Genomic DNA, 16,159 nt, shown 5'->3' with positions numbered 1-16,159 from the left:
ATGTAAAAATTAAATTTGTTTAAATATTAAAGTTTTATAAATTTCTCTCTCCTCTCTCATCCTTTTTGAATAAATATATTTTTAATTTTTTTTAATTAGTGTTTTATTTTTAATTTTTTTAACTTATTTTTTTTTTGTTTTTCATAATTAAGATCAAATTTTATAATTGAAATTCTTTTATATTTTCAATATCCAATTCAAATATATTCAATTAAAATTAATTTTTATTATACTTATAAGTATAATAATTAAATTAGCATTAATTTTATATAAATAGAAAAATAAAAAATATTTTTCCGTGCATTGCATGGGATGCAAATGCTAGTATTATATAAACGTGGACGTAATTTTAAGATTCAAATTAAATCGATAATGATTTGGATTGTGTTCAATTTTTCATCTTCTTACTTGAAAAATAATTTTATCTATATATGATAGGCCTACAAGGCTCTTGTAGCGTGATTTAAACCAGAGATTTTCTAAATGGCCGGGATTAAGAAATGATCCAAAATTAGTTCTAGTCTGCAAAACCCATAGGCCCAAGTCTTCAAAAATTAATGGGCTAAAGCTGAAATATTGGTTCCAAAATTCGTTTATCGTAGATTTGTGTCCGGATAATTTTTACTCATAATTCTTATTCAATTCACTATAGTCCCTTGTTTAAAACAATAACAATAACAATAACAATAACAATAACAAATAATATAAATTTATTATTTTATTCTATAATCCAAAACTTTCAAATTATATATCTTTTTATAGATTAACAGTATTAAATGAAAAAATTTAAAGGTCACACCACTATAGATTCAAACTCAAGACCTTTGGCTAAGTATTAGTCATTCTACCGCTTGGCCAACGCACACGCTTAAATATCTATTTTTGGTCTTGCATATGGAGGTGGAGGAAAAGAAGTTTTCGTCACATTCGTCATCAGTCATCACAGTGAACTCAAACCCAAAATTTTTTATCATAGACATTAAAGCTTCAATATACTCTCATTTTTTTTGATAAATTAACAGTATTAAATAAAGAAATTTAAAAACCACATCATAGGGGACTCGAACCCAAAACCTTTGACCTTAGACATTAACCTCCTACAACTTGACCAACACATACCAGTGTACTCTCCTTATGCATCCTATCCTATGATGGACAAATAGTTCCACATTCAGCTTCCAAGTGTGGCTCTCTAACTCATAAATCTTATGGAAGTAGTTCGTAGTACTATTTCAAATGCATAATTATGATCCAATCGGGTCAAAAAAGGAATAGTAGCTAAGACTTAGAAAACAGAAAACAGAAAACAGATACATGCAAATTTTGTAGTGTTTGGTTAGAGATTTCGCCGGCAGCAGGAGAAGGATTAACGTCAACTAATCAATGTCGTTGTCAGGGCGGGGCCGGGGAAACATAGGCCCTGTGCGAATTCTGAAATTTGGACCCTCTATTCATAATTAAAAATAAATGTATTATAAAAATATTTGATTAAACAATATATTTTTTTATCAAATTACTTAGCAAATATATAAAAAACTATGTCATTCACACTTTTAAAGAAATTTGCTCTACTAACAAGTTTTAAAGAAATTACCTTGATAATCTCTAGAATTGAAAAATTACTGAAAGAAAAGATAAGATGAAAGAAAAATATTTGAATAAACAATACTCCCTCTGTCCCAAGAATTTACTTAATAAATAAAAAAATATGTCATTCACTTACAAAGTGTTGATCTACTTAAATTTTTTAAAGAAAATATCTTGCTTTTAATCTTTAGAAAAAATGAAAAATTGCTAAAAGAAAAAAGAAGCTGAAAAAAAATTAGAAAATAATAGCGTGCCTCGTGCTGCCATGACAAATAAATTGCAAAAATAATAAGAAATGAAAAATCGCTAAAGGAAAAAAGAAGCTGAAAAAAAAATCGCAAAAAATTGCTACAAGTAGGATTCGATCACAGATAAACAAAGTCCAAAAAATGGCCCTTCGGCCTTCCCCACTGCGCTACCTTACAAAATTTAATGATTCTATAGGTTTTATTTAATATATACATAATATATATATAGATCTATATTTTTGGGGCCCCTATTTTTTCGGGGCCCTGTGCGATCGACCACCTCGCACTCCCCCAGAACCACCCCTGTGACGTTGTCGTTGGAAGATTATAATTAGCTATTTGATTTGGAGGTACGAGTTATAAGGTAAAATAATACATTCATAATCATAATTATTATTTTAAATAAAAGACTATAAGGTTATGAATAAAATTGATCTTTTTGTCTGTGTGCGTTGTTGACTTGTTGTCACCTTAAATGAGGGGATTAAAGTCATCACAAGCACAAAGCACGTTGCTGTATTTTATTTTAAAAATATTCCGAACATAATTTAAAAGGGTTAATAGCCGAAAAATACATGAACTTTCACGAAATTTGCAAATTGCACATGAACTTCAAAAATAGCCTCAAAATACATGACCTTTTAATTTTATTGCAATTTGCACATGGCGGAAGTTTCGACCACTCTTATGTTTGACCGGCGATTACGTGGCATTACGAGTGGCATTTTTTACACGGTGGCAAGCCACATGTTCAAAACAACGTCGTTTCGATGTTTGTGTTCCATTTTAAACAAAGTCTGATTTTAATCAACGCCGCCGCCGCCGCCTCCTCCTTCTTCCCCGGCGGCCCTCTTCCTTCTTTCCCGGCGAAGGACGCCGCCTCCTCCTTCGCTCTCTCTCGTCCATCGTAGACCGCGTAGTTGTCATCGACGACATCGCTGATGTCGTCCGTCGTCCAAGACGCCGCCTCCATACCTGATGTCGAGTCCTACACTTGCCACAACATCTTAGCTTTCTCCATCTTCTTGTATTTCAGGGAGGGCTTAGAAACTCCATTTCTGAGTCTCAAATCGCGGCCCTCGCGAGTCTCTCCACCGCCAATACCAAACCCCCGACGACCTTCTCCGACCCACAGATTTGCAGCGGCCTTGCAAATTTATAGATTTGCGCCGCCTCCAGTCCATCGAAACGTCGTTTGAGCCTCCGATTTCCTTGCCGCGCTAGTCGTCGGAGCGTCGTTTGAGGAAATCGAAGGAAGAAGGTGCAGACGACGGGAAGAGGTCTTGGGATTTTTACCCTTTTAGTTTGTTTTTTTTTTTTTTAAATTTATACTCACTCGAAACGACGTCGTTTTGAATGCCGGTGAGTCCACGTCTGAAAATTCTGGTGCCACGTCAACACCGATCAAGGTGGTGGCCAAAGCGTGTGCAAATTGCAACAAAATTAAAAGGTCATGTGTTCTGAGGCTATTTTTGAAGCTCATGTGCAATTTGCAAATTTCGTGAAAGTTCGTGTATTTTCGGCTATTAACCCAATTTAAAATAAGCATTTGAATTTAGGCCGAACCAAAATAACTCATAACATCTACTATAAATAACATTTACTATTTGCCAGATTAATACGATATTGAAGTCATACCCTTAATAATCTCAATTCTCAATTGAGCTTAATTACTATCGTGCCTTTTTTTGAAGAACTATAAACTGTTACTATTATACATTTTTGGTGCCTCAACTTAATCGAAATATTACTCACAATTAAAATAATTTTATTTTTTAGGTTGGAGATGGACGACAGACCTAGAATCCTTGAGCCCTAATAATTTGATTATTGGGGGCCCAAGCCCAACAACGATAAACAAAACCCTAGATCTCTCCCCTCTATATATATATGGCTGCAATTCAATAACCACCGTAGCCTTCTCGATTTAGTACTTCTGCTCTCGTCGTTTAAATCCTTCTTACGTTTCTCATCGTTTTCATTATTTCTTTCTTTTATTTGATTGTATATTTATTTAATTTTGATTGAGTTATCCGTAAAATTGTAAAATCGCTGTGACGACTTGGAAATTCAAGCTCAACAGACCGGATTGCAGGTTTCTCTCTACAGAGATGTTACTTGCATGTCGATAATCCCGCTGAACTGAGCGATTAAAATCCATTTCACTTTCCATTTTTTCTCGTCTTTATAGTTCTCAAGTTTATATTAATTTCTGTACAATTTTTATTATTTTGATTTTTATGTTATTTTGGAGGATTTGTTTACTGTGAGGATAGAAAAGCTCCCTCTTCTGAAATTTGTTGAGGATGCTTGCCGGCAGAATCGAACCAATTACTTAATTGCCACCGCTGAGTGAACGAATCCATTTCCGATTTGAGATCGTATTTCTTTTTTCAATTTTAAAATCATTTTCTTTAATTTTGTTAAATTCACATTGCTTTGATGAGGATGAAGCAATATTGAAATTTCCAACACTTGGACTGAAATAGAGAAGATCTCATCATCTCTAGTGATGCAGAAAATTTGCTACTGAATCATTGTTTTGCGTTATTACTGTTTAGAACAATAAAGCTTTCTCCCACTTTTTGAGTTTAATCATTGGACATTTATTTATGGGTCAAAATTTAAAATACCCACCTTCATAACTTATCTATCAAAAATACCCACTTTCACAAAACCCCTATCAACCATATCCAACTCATCATTCATGCCAAAACTACCCCTCAACAAATCCTCAACAAATCCATCATTAAACCATTTTATGTTCAAATTATCATAATTCAATTAAGACATAATCAGGCCCAACATGCTTCCGTACAACTTCTAAATAATTCAAATCATAAATCAACAGTATACCTTTTGTCGACGGGTCACCTTCCGGAGCTAAAATCGCGTTTTACGGACTTCTTGCCTCCTCGGCCTTCGTCCAACCACACACTCGCAAGTGATGGTTGCAACCTTCTCCCTTCACTGTGTTCCGGCTTTCGCCGAATGGTCACCTTCAGGAATCAGTTTCCCTCCTTCACTGTGTGTCGACTCCAAATATTTTTGTTGAAAAATGAAAAGAAAATATTTTTACTAAACCGGAATAGTTGGACAAAAACTAAGTGTTTATAGAGGAATTATATAATAATTAATATTATTTCATAAAAACTCCCCAATGGAGGAGACTAACTTGTTTTAGCTACTCATAGTAGCTAATCCTTGTGTACATAAAATAAAAGAAACTAAAACTAAAAACGAAAACTTAAAAACAAGAATTTAAAATTACAAAGATAGGTTCTGAAGAGAGAGTGTGTGTAGTGTGAGAAAGTTGTGGAAATTTTTCGATGATTTTCTTCTCCCCAGCACTTGTGTTTATATAGAGGTTTGAGTCCCTCTATTATTGCTCGGTTGGTGGCCTCGGATTCCATCTTCGTGGCCAGCTTGCTTGAGTATGACATTCACCTTCTTCTGTCGGCCTTGATTGCCGACACTGGTTAGTGGCATCACATGATGCTGGACCCTTGCCTTATCGTCTTGTGATAATGCTGGTAGGGGCCGGCTGCTTTTCTCTCCACCCACTTTTGTCCTGGAGCTTTTGGTGAGTGGTCCTCCTGTTCATCCACCCACTTTTGTCGTTTCTTTTGTGGGTGCGATCCTCGCTGTGAATCACATGATTCACATTGCTTTGTCGGCCACCTTACTTTTTTGGTGCCCGAGGAGTTCTTCCCTTTGGAGTCTGACTTTCGTCGTGCTCATCAGACCGGAACCTCCTTCTGTCAGGTTTCGGGAGGAAACCTTTGCCGAATTCAGGTTCTTTCTGCAACGAACATTGGTCGCAGACTCTTTCGATCCAATGGCTTACATGAGCCATATTGCAGAATTTGCGGCGAGTCTCCTTGCTCCCCGCTATCTTGTTTCCCCAGATAGTTTGCCTCTTGTTCTCGAAAGATTGTTCGGCAAACTGAGTTGTGGTTCCTGTCATTGTGTTGACTAGGAACGTTCCCAGATCTGAGCTCTGAAAGAACTTAAATCTGGACTTCATTTTGTCCATCTCTGTGAGACAGACCCATAGCCCCCATGCTCGCCTCGTGGAGATTTGATCCTCCGTGAATGTTGAGACGATTGCGGCATTAAACTCAGGAACTTTGATCCGGTTCAAGGCTCCTGTATCTGGTCTCCGAAGCTTGATGAAATGGAAGGCTTCGTAGACTCCTTTGCCCACTGGCTCTGGAGCTGCACTGAAGAAGTACAATTCCAGAACATCTCCCCTTTTTAGGGACTCGTTGTTCTCCCATGTGTCGAACACCGTTTTCTGGATCCATTTGGGTAGACCCTTGATTTCGGTGAATGCCGGGGAAGTGGTATAAACTGAAGCTAATGCCCCAAATTCATACCATTCTTTAACATCGTTTGGATTGGCTCCTGGCGTGAACCAAACCCTTGGATATTTTCCTGCAACATCAACCCGGCAATTTCCCGGATTAATGCCCCTTCTCGTAAGAAGTTTCTCCCACCTGTCTTGATAATTCTGCCAAGAAGGAGAAGAAATAATAAGATTAGTATCAACCTTAACTTGGCCTGTCATGGGCCTAAGGCTGATCTCTCCCTCTTTTACCCCAGAGGTGGAGGGTTGACATGTTGATTCAGGGAGTGACCCCTTAACAACATCTTTTCCTCGAGCGTCCGGCTGTGAAGCCATTCTCTCAGGACTTGGGCTAGGGGTACTTGAATCCCCTGCTACAGGTAATCCGCCCTGTACGGAAAGCATTGCTTTAGCCCGATTTTCACGGACTGCGCGCAAGAGCGGCTTTTCAGTTGCTTCCTGAAGATTGAACATCTTCATGAAACAGACATCGATTTGGCTAGATACTTTGGCTTCGTCAGCCGCTTGTATCTTTCCTGCTTGTTTAGTATGCAGCACACATCTGTGCCACTCTTGTTGTAGCAGCTCTAGACTTTCAAAGAGCTGCCCCTGTATTGCCTCGATGGCCTCCGCTTCAGGGAGCTCCATCCCTTGTAAGGAAATCTGCAAGAACATTCTGATCAGATTTCAAAACGACAATATCATAATCATAATATTGACATTCGGCTTGCCATCTAAGCAATCTAGATTTTTCAGGCTTAGATTCAATCTTTTTTGTTAAGAAAGCTTTAACGTTAGTGTTATCTACTTTCAAAACAAATTTCTTAGCAAGTAAGAAAAGCGGCCATTTTTTAAACGCCTTTCGCACTGCAAAGAATTCCTTCTCGTTGATGTGCCATCGCACAGCTTCGTCGTCGGAGAAAAGACCGCTACAGTATCTGCAAGGTTCTTCTCCATAAGGAGTGATCTTTGTAAGCACTGCTGCCCACCAGAAATCACTTGCGTCGGTGTAGAGGATCAAGTCATCCTCGTCTTGTGGTATTGAAAGTTTCGGGAGATTTTTACAAATCTCTTTTAACTTCTTCATACCCTCCCGATGTTCTTCTCTCCATATGAATGGAACATCTTTCTTCAGTAATGGACTGAAGACTTTCCGGTGCTCTGCAAGATTTTTGATAAACGTTCCTGCAAAGTTAACAACTCCGAGAAAGCTTTGGAGCTGCTTCTTTTCTTTGAGATCTTCTGGAAATCCCTGGATTTTTTCCACAATATGATCTTGTAGAATTATCCCAGATTCATCGATCTCGATCCCCAGAAACTCCATCTTCTGGGTGGCTATGACTGCCTTCTTTTCTGACAGCACTAGTCCTTCTTGTTGACAAACATCCGCAAAGATCTCCAGATGCCTGACATGTTCATGAATGTTTTTTGATGCAATAAGGATGTCATCAATATAAACAAACATAAACGAAGAATAATCTTTGAAGAGATTATCCATCTTCCTTTGGAATATCTGAGGCGCGTTGGCTAACCCCATTGGCATGACATTCCAGACATAATGTCCCTGTGGAGTTGAGAAGGCTGTGAACTTCTTGCTCCTTTCCTCCATGCGAATCTGGTAAAAACCTGACTTGCAATCGAACTTTGAGAATACCTTTGCACTTCGGATACAGTTAATGAGGTGTTCTCTGCTTGGGATGAAGTATCCGTCAAACTCAAGAATGTCATTAATTCATTTGTAATTAATAACCAATCTTGGTTTTCCTCGCTTGATCTCCCCATGATTTCTTACCAGAAATCCAGGACTGCTATAAGGCGACTTCCCTGGTTCGATCAGCTTCAAATCAAGGTGTTCCTTGATTATGCTCCTCATATCCTGTTGATCTTGAGTGTTCATCAGGATAGGTCTGAACCTAACGAACTCATGCTCCTTTCCAGTTTTAACTTTCAAGGTTGCTCTGAGCTGGTTCTTGTCCCACCATGCCAAAGGATCCTCGTGGTAACACTTCTGGATTCTCCTTTTGACGTCGGCAATGGACACCTGTTCTTCTTCCTTGATATCTTGGTGTGATATCAGGGAGACTTTGAGGATTTGAATTTCCTCTTCGGAGAGATTTGGGAATCCCTCAGTTCTGCATTTGAGCAAAACTTCTCCGAATCTCCGTTGATCCTTCATTTGGGGTCGCCGGAGTCTGCCATCATCACCACGCTTGCTGCGGAATTTGATTGGCATTGAACGATGAAAAGCTCCATTGAGCCTTTGCACAATGATTTTGTGATCACAATTGGTTGTGAACACTAGCCTCCTGGCTTCATTGTCCTGTATGTACCTCTTGAAGCTTTGCAGAAAATTATTGCCGAATAATATATCTGCTCCGGTATCATGGAAATAAATTGGTGGAGTCTTGACCTTGTACCAAGGTGTCTGTCCTGCTCCGCCGATTAATATTTCCGTTTGCTTTACTCCCTTTGATAGAAGCAAAATCTTTTTGGAGAAATCCCTTCCTGCAATTCGAGGTAGATCTTCTTCCACTTCTGCTGGAAAGACTCCTCGTTTTGCTGTACAGATTCCTGCTCCCGAATCCACATAAGCAGCAAAATATTCTGCTTTGAATTTCTCGTATAACATCCCAACAGAGATGTATATTGAGAATGGACTTGTCATTAGATCATCAACCTTTGACGCCCGATTGTGATCTCCATTCTTCCTGATTTCCATGACCATGGTTTATATTTGTCAAGGAAATCTCGTCCTAAGATCAGGACATCTGCCTCTTGTCCGGCTTGGCCTTCGGTCTGGATTTCAAAACCTCCAACCTCCAGAGTTCCGATGTATCGGTTGTCACCTGGATTTGCCAAATAATACAACGAACTACAAGGAAACTGATTTTCCCTGCTTGTTGTATCAAATTTTGTGGAAACTTGTCTCCATCCTTCGGGACATTTGAGTTTAACCCTCATGTCTGGAGCTGGTGTTTCCTGGATCGCCATTCTCTCAAATGATTGAGAGAAACTTCTTGTAATAGACCCTGAAGTCAGTCTATTTCCCTGGAATGATAGCCTCGGTGCTCCCAGTCTGAGACTTTGAGTATGGCTTAGCACCGTCTTGTCTCCAATATCGATGTCGATTTCTCCGATCTGAGGAATCTCCACTCGATTTGGTTTGACTGCCTTGGCTACCTCCTTGAATATTTCTGGAATCTCAATAAATTCTTTTCCCAGAAATAATTCCGTGTGATGAGAATTTGATAGGGCATACGAGACTTGATAAGTCAGTGAATATGGCCTATTCCCATCTGTCAACAGCTCCTTCTTTTTGTAATCCTGATAGAGGGTCAGGGCTCTGCTGAAGGATGAATCCTGTAGATTATAAGCGATCTGTGGATAGAACTCGGTTATAATCGTCTTGGCATAGAGATTGCCTGAAAAGGCTCCCAGAACTGATGCTCTAGTATCTCTGATTCTTTTGTCGCAAAGTGCAACATCAATTGGTTGGTCTGTCCCTGGGGATAGGGATGATTTGATCACCAACTGAATTGCTCCAATATGAATCCATTTCATCGTACTTGCGACTTCTGGCTTCATTTTCTTAAGATCCTGCCTAATATCTTCAGCAGGAACCAGCTGGATTTCCACCTGATTACTTGTAATCTCCATTGGAAGCGCCATTTCTCGGTTTGTGACACCAAAATAGACATGATGCTTCCTCTTTGATGGTATCAAGCTATTAAAAACTCGATTCAATCTTCCATTGGAAAACCCTTGGTATGTTTGTACCTCTCCAGTTTCCCGGTTGAGTTTTCTTACGAGCTTCTTCACCACTTCTTCCTGTGGAATCAAAAAATGGCTAGTAAATCCATTCTGATCCTCCTTCTGGGTGTGGTGGACCTCGTGTTCCTCTTTAGTCTGACTCGTCTCCGGTTGATCCATCGGACAGTCCCGAATTTTCAGAACTAAAGACTTCTTCTTGCTCATATATACTCTCATCAGAGGATATATCTTCAAATTGATACACGGGTATCAATTTCTGTTGGTAGATTGCGTCTTCGATATCCGGTGTGGATTCGAATCTCCTTATCTGCCTTTTCTCGTTGTCTGGGCAATTGGTTGAAATATGCCCCTGTGCACCGCACGACCAGCAGTTGCAATCCTTAAAACTTTCATTTGCTTTGGCTTGAGTGCGCCTGAAAGTTTTTCTCGCCGGGATTCTCTTTTGATTTGAGAATCGGTTTCTGGATGGTCCGCTCCGTTGGCCTGACTTGTAGGAGCGTGCCTTCTGTCTGGTCCACATAGTTCTTGGCTTCCAAGAACTCCTTCGGGACTTCTTTTCATAGGGTTGATACCTATGTTTCTTTCGGCTCCTCCTTTGATACAGCAACTCGGCACCAATCTCTGTTGGAAGATCAATGTTGTCGCACATCAATGGGGATTTCTTGTTGAGTCTTCTCAATTTCTTGAGATTCCTTAAGTCCGCCGCCTTCTGGCACCATTCAGACAACTTCTTGTGGACGTAAGACATCCTTCTTGAGGCACTATCAAGAGGATATTCTCCTGGTGACACGTATTCGTTGATGAGCATCTCCCTCCATGGACTCGGAAATTTTGTAAAAAAGAGGTCCTTGGCGGTTGTATCATCAACTACCCCCATATGAACATATAGGGTATAAAGACGTAGAAATTCATCAAGAGCTTTTGGCTCTAGCACCACTAATCTTAGATTGTATAATGCCTGATGATATTTCTTGCGTTTCTCCTCTGCGGATCCTTCGAAAAAACCCATGCCCAAGAAATGGATCTTTATTTGTTTAGTAGCCTCCTTAATGATGTCATAAGGTTTTGTGCTAGTAAACAGTTCTTCCCTTACTGAGATGTTGATTTTCTCCCAGTATTGTTTTGCCATTCCTGCCAAACTGGCTTCGAAGATTTTGGCAAACTCCTTTTTATCGTATTCAATTGTGGTGACTACGATATTCAAAGCTGAAGCCCACTCATCGATGAGATCCTCCCAATCTTTGAAACTGGCTTCGTCGAGGTTGAGAATCAATCCATATGGATGGATTGGTTCAAGTGTGGCCTTCCCTACAGGAGTATCCCGCATCTGTGGCCTGCGTCTTTTGGTTCGTTGGTAGTGGCTTGCATCGTCTGAAGCTCCACCCCTTTTTGACGAACTTTCTTCTTGAGGCTCGTTTTTGGGCACCTCATCTCCTTGGTTCATCTTTAGATCAACCATATTGAGGTTAGCAAAAGATTCTGCTAACTCCTGTAGATCTTCTAATCCGATTCTGTCAAGGCTATTCATGATATTTGCCTTTCATGATTCGGATTATATCCTTTGGCTGCAACTCCTTGGGTGCTGCATCAAATATAGGGGGATTCGTCGGGTCGTTGGACCATTGCTTCCGAATTCTTCCGGAACATGGTTTTCGCCTTTCGATCTCCTCCATTTTCTTTTGGATATCACGCAAGAGGGTTAGTATTTCCTCTTGTTTGAGTGATATTCTGCTCAGCTCCATCGGTAGATCGTATAGCTTGACGCCATAATATTCCACCGTCTTTTGGATCTCCCGCAAGTTGACGTTGTCGGAAGAACTTGGCTCGATCTTTTGGTAGCCTGGAAAAGCTACTCCCGCCTTGTCTTTTGGTTCCATCAATCGTGGGACTGATGGGCCTCGTCTCTGGTTCGTTCAATCGCCGTTCTTATCCCGACGATTCCCATGAGAGTCTCATGGTATGATTGGATACCCGTGATGATATCACGAATAATTTCTGCATCTTCTCCTCGCCGAATATTCGTCACGAGGGCTCGATTATTCCAGTTGAGATCGTCTATAAGACGAGTCGTTTCTCTCTCCAAATCTTGAAGAGATTTCCTGTACACAATACATCTCGGACATTCGTCCGGATCCATAATTTCTAATGGAGTCTCCTCCCACATGGGTTAATCATAAAAATAAATTAAAAATTATATAATTCCTCTATAAAAACCCGCTCTGATACCATTTTGAGAAGCGCGGGATCAATTTGAACAATTACCAATTTTAATCATTTTTGCTTAACAGTACGTGGCGTTGTCTCACAGTCCAGACCCAGTTTACCGAAGTAACCTATTGGGCACGAGGAAAGTTTCCAGCCGATATACTAGTCAAGCTTAATTAGGCAAAAGATGGGAGATAAAGAGAAATTAATTATAAGGGTAGAAATGGTATTTCACTATGAAGTGGGTATTTTTCATAGATGTTTTATATAGGTGGGTAGATTTGATAGATGTATTATAAAAGTGGGTATTAAAAACCATTTGCCCTTTATTTTAATGTTGTCTTATTTACAAATTTAAAATGTGAATTTCCTATATTATAGAAATGAAATTATAAAGATATAGACGCAAAAGGATAATAAGAAATGAAAATAATTTGAAGAATCAATGATCGGAATGTATAGACAAGAAAATATGGTATCGCCGTATCGGAAATGCACAAAAAGCAAATTATAAATCGAAAGATGAAAGGGTACATAAATACAAGAAAATAGAAAATATTTTTATCTAAACAAATTGTATGTGACGTTGCTAATAAAAAGGTAATTTGAAACATTTAAAACAAGGTTACAATTTTTGTTGATGGAGATACTGAAAATCAAACCATTTACCTCTTATCCTGAATTATGTTTGTTTTTTCCCTTGAATTGATTAGGAACAGAGGATGAACTACTCGGATTCCCCTTCAAGACATTGTGGGTGATGCAAAAACCGAGTTTCTGATGTTTTCTGCAATTAAATTAAATTTTGTTTGGTTTTTCATTGAACCCTTTTTAATTTTTTGTTGGAAGTGTTGGCTTGGTACAGCCCATCTTTTGTAGTCGTATTTTATTTGTATCTATAATCTTGATTGCCTATGTCAGAGAGTGCTCCATAGCATATGTCATTTTTAATTTGAGTGCTCCATGCTGCGATAATCTATAATCTATCTGAGTGGATGGATATATATATATATATAATATATATATATATATAAGTTGGATAAGTAAATGTAGAAATTTAAACTGGATTTCATCTTTTCTTCAAATTTGAATAGCTATAGTGGAGTATTTATGTTGGAGGCTACATGTGTAAAATCATATTTTTTAATATTTTTATTATTTTCCTTTAATGTGGGCTATGTAATGTAGGGGAAATTTTGGACTATGAGTAGAATTACATTTTCAGATTTGATTAAATATATTTAAGATAAAATGTGTAATTCTCAAATTCAATTGTTTTTAAAAATTCGACAGTTCTCAAATTCAATTTACAAAAAAAAAAAACTCGACAATTAGTTGAATAATGTTGAATTTTTCTTCAACGTAATTTTTTTCTTTGTTGTAAAATTAGTTGAATAATCTGAAATACTCTTAACCAAATAACTTGATAGAACTGACTCGAAATTGAATGGGTTATCTTGATTTTCTAATGGACTATAGCTATTAAAGAAGTGTGTAGGTTTTGGGTTATCCTTGTTTATAACTCTAACCCAAGCTCAAGGCTTCGATTAATTCATTGAATAACCCAAAATATACATTTAGATTTGTGGGCCGTGCAGGCACAACTAGCAACTTATAAATAATGAACTTGCATAAATTTGTACGTGTTTGTAGCTATACAGAGACACACCTTTGTCTTTGTGGCTCGTTTATTGTGAGTAATAAAGGTGTATCTATTACTATATCTAATATCTTATTTATTTATTTATGAATAAAGGCTATTTATACAACAAATGTTCCGTTATTGTGATTCACTGATTCTATATACAATCTGTAAGGATGGGATACTAGATGACATAATTATAACACATGAATTTGTTATTAGATTAAAGTATCCCTAATCACATGAATTTTAAAAATCATAATGACAATTTAGGAATTGAAATTATATACCATAATTTTAATACATCATATCAATCAATAGATTAAATAGCACATATATTCTAAGTAATTGAACTTAATTATCTGTTTTCGAAATAAAATACATGTGAGTTATAGAGTACACATAAAAAAAAGATAACTAACATGATTTTATTAGCTAATAGTTTACTTGGATTATGATTGTTCAAAATTTTATTTCATTTATCGAGATGGATGACAACTTCAGAATCTGGAGCCCCTAAACACTTGGATTATTTTGGTAAGAGTAAATCCCATCATTACACTAATTGTGTTTCACTTTTCTTTGAGTGGAATGACTTGCACTTTTCATCTTGATGCCGTCCAACACTCCAAGCATTGCTCGTGGGATAATTATTTCACCTAAACGGTAAATTTTCAATTTCAACTATTATAATCAAGTTAATTTTGTTATTAATTCACAAGATGTAATGATTTAAAGTGTGATGACGAACAAAGTAAACACTTGAAACAAGAAAATTGTCCCGAGTTAATTGTAAATAAAAAATCACCATTTATAAACCAATTTACAATTACAATATCATTTCAAAGTGTTACAAATACAAATACACAATCTAGTGATTTATACCAATTGGGAACACCCCAAATTTTCAACTATCTGAATTATGACGTGCCATTTTTTTATTCATGTGGGCTGATTTTTTTTACGCAGACGTCACATGAAGATTCGACAAATTCGATTGTAGGAAATTAAATTGATGATGATCTCATTTCTAACAAATTAATGAGTTGTGCATTTTATTTTATTTCTGTAACACTTCAAAAGTTGTAATTACAAATTGGGTGATTTTACTTGTAATTAATCATAAATATTCTGATATCGTTGTGATGACATTCGATACATGAATGAACTACTATACATGTAGTGTAATATTGAGAAAACGCAATTGTCTTAGTTTATATTTTGCATTATATATTTAATCTACCAAACTTTGGATAAACACTAGAAAAATGTGGTCTAGAAACATTGAATCAATATTTTCTTTAGTTTTTTTTGGCGAGCGATGTTGAGCCATAGAAGGCAATAAACATAGATTTTGTGGTAAAGCAACAAACCACATGATGAGGAAAGAGGGAATACAAACTCTGTTATAATAGTCTTTATCTAATATGATGCACACCTATTTCATGCTCTTCTTTTTGGGACAAAGCATGGTCCCTTAGTCCATATCTATTTGATCTCAATAATTACATCACTACAAAAATTTATTAATAGTTTTGTTTTTGTAATGTTAATTTAACCAAACATTGATTGATTGAATTATTGACTTTACTCTTTATATCTAAATGAAGCGGGCACGGAATTAATGGATAACTCGACATGTATTAAGGTGGGGGCATATATACTTAAATTTAATGACTCTTTATGGAGTATAGTTCAATTTAAATTATGGTCTTTACCAAAAAACATACATTTGTCCGAGCGATATGTCACACTAGCTAATTAACTGAATTATGAGACCATTAATTAATCCTGGGCTCAAAATTTAAACTAACATTTAAATTAGGTCTAGTACGTCCTTTCAAGTGTGTCATGCGTTATTCTTTAATATTTAATCGTATGATGTTGTTGTAAAATAATTTTTTTATTTCTAAAGATAGTTTAATTATACCATGACCACGATCACTGAAACTTTGTGTATTCCTTCTCTCTATTTAGGGTGAGAGACTATTAAATGAATTCCATTATCGCCATCCCCAAATTATAACATAAGATATTTTAATTTCCAATCGGACGCTATATTAATATAAAAAAGTATAGCTCTTAATGCATAGTGTTGGATGATATACATATGGACAAATTAAATTTAATTCATCTTCTCTTTATGTACCACTAATATGTTAGATGATAGTATATAATTACACAAAAGATATGTTTGAAATATTTGAAAAGAGAGACGAAATAATACTGAAATGAGTGAACTGAATTACTACTAGGTTTGTCCAACAAGCCTACAATGTATGACTGGATTTGAGTGTATTGAACGATAATCAATTATCAAAATTTCTGGCTCTCAAAAAAAGAAAATTATCAAATTTT

General features: G+C 37.0%; 3 non-coding genes across 3 annotated transcripts; all 3 read left to right on the top strand.

Moving 5' to 3' along the window:
- The first annotated feature begins 3,882 nt into the window (after positions 1-3,882).
- On the top strand, positions 3,883-3,987 carry LOC131007416 (small nucleolar RNA Z107/R87). Its single transcript, XR_009096118.1, has one exon. It is a non-coding gene; the product is annotated as a small nucleolar RNA Z107/R87 (small nucleolar RNA).
- Positions 3,988-4,091: 104 nt separating this feature from the next.
- LOC131007468 (small nucleolar RNA R30/Z108) lies at positions 4,092-4,191 on the top strand. The gene has a single exon (XR_009096167.1). It is a non-coding gene; the product is annotated as a small nucleolar RNA R30/Z108 (small nucleolar RNA).
- An 8,681-nt stretch (positions 4,192-12,872) lies between these two features.
- On the top strand, positions 12,873-12,944 carry LOC131007413 (small nucleolar RNA snoR60). Its single transcript, XR_009096115.1, has one exon. It is a non-coding gene; the product is annotated as a small nucleolar RNA snoR60 (small nucleolar RNA).
- The last annotated feature ends 3,215 nt before the right edge of the window (positions 12,945-16,159 follow it).

Source organism: Salvia miltiorrhiza, chromosome 1, assembly GCF_028751815.1.
Source record: "Salvia miltiorrhiza cultivar Shanhuang (shh) chromosome 1, IMPLAD_Smil_shh, whole genome shotgun sequence".
Taxonomy (NCBI): Eukaryota; Viridiplantae; Streptophyta; class Magnoliopsida; order Lamiales; family Lamiaceae; genus Salvia; species Salvia miltiorrhiza.
This window is presented reverse-complemented; position numbering and strand designations above follow the sequence as displayed.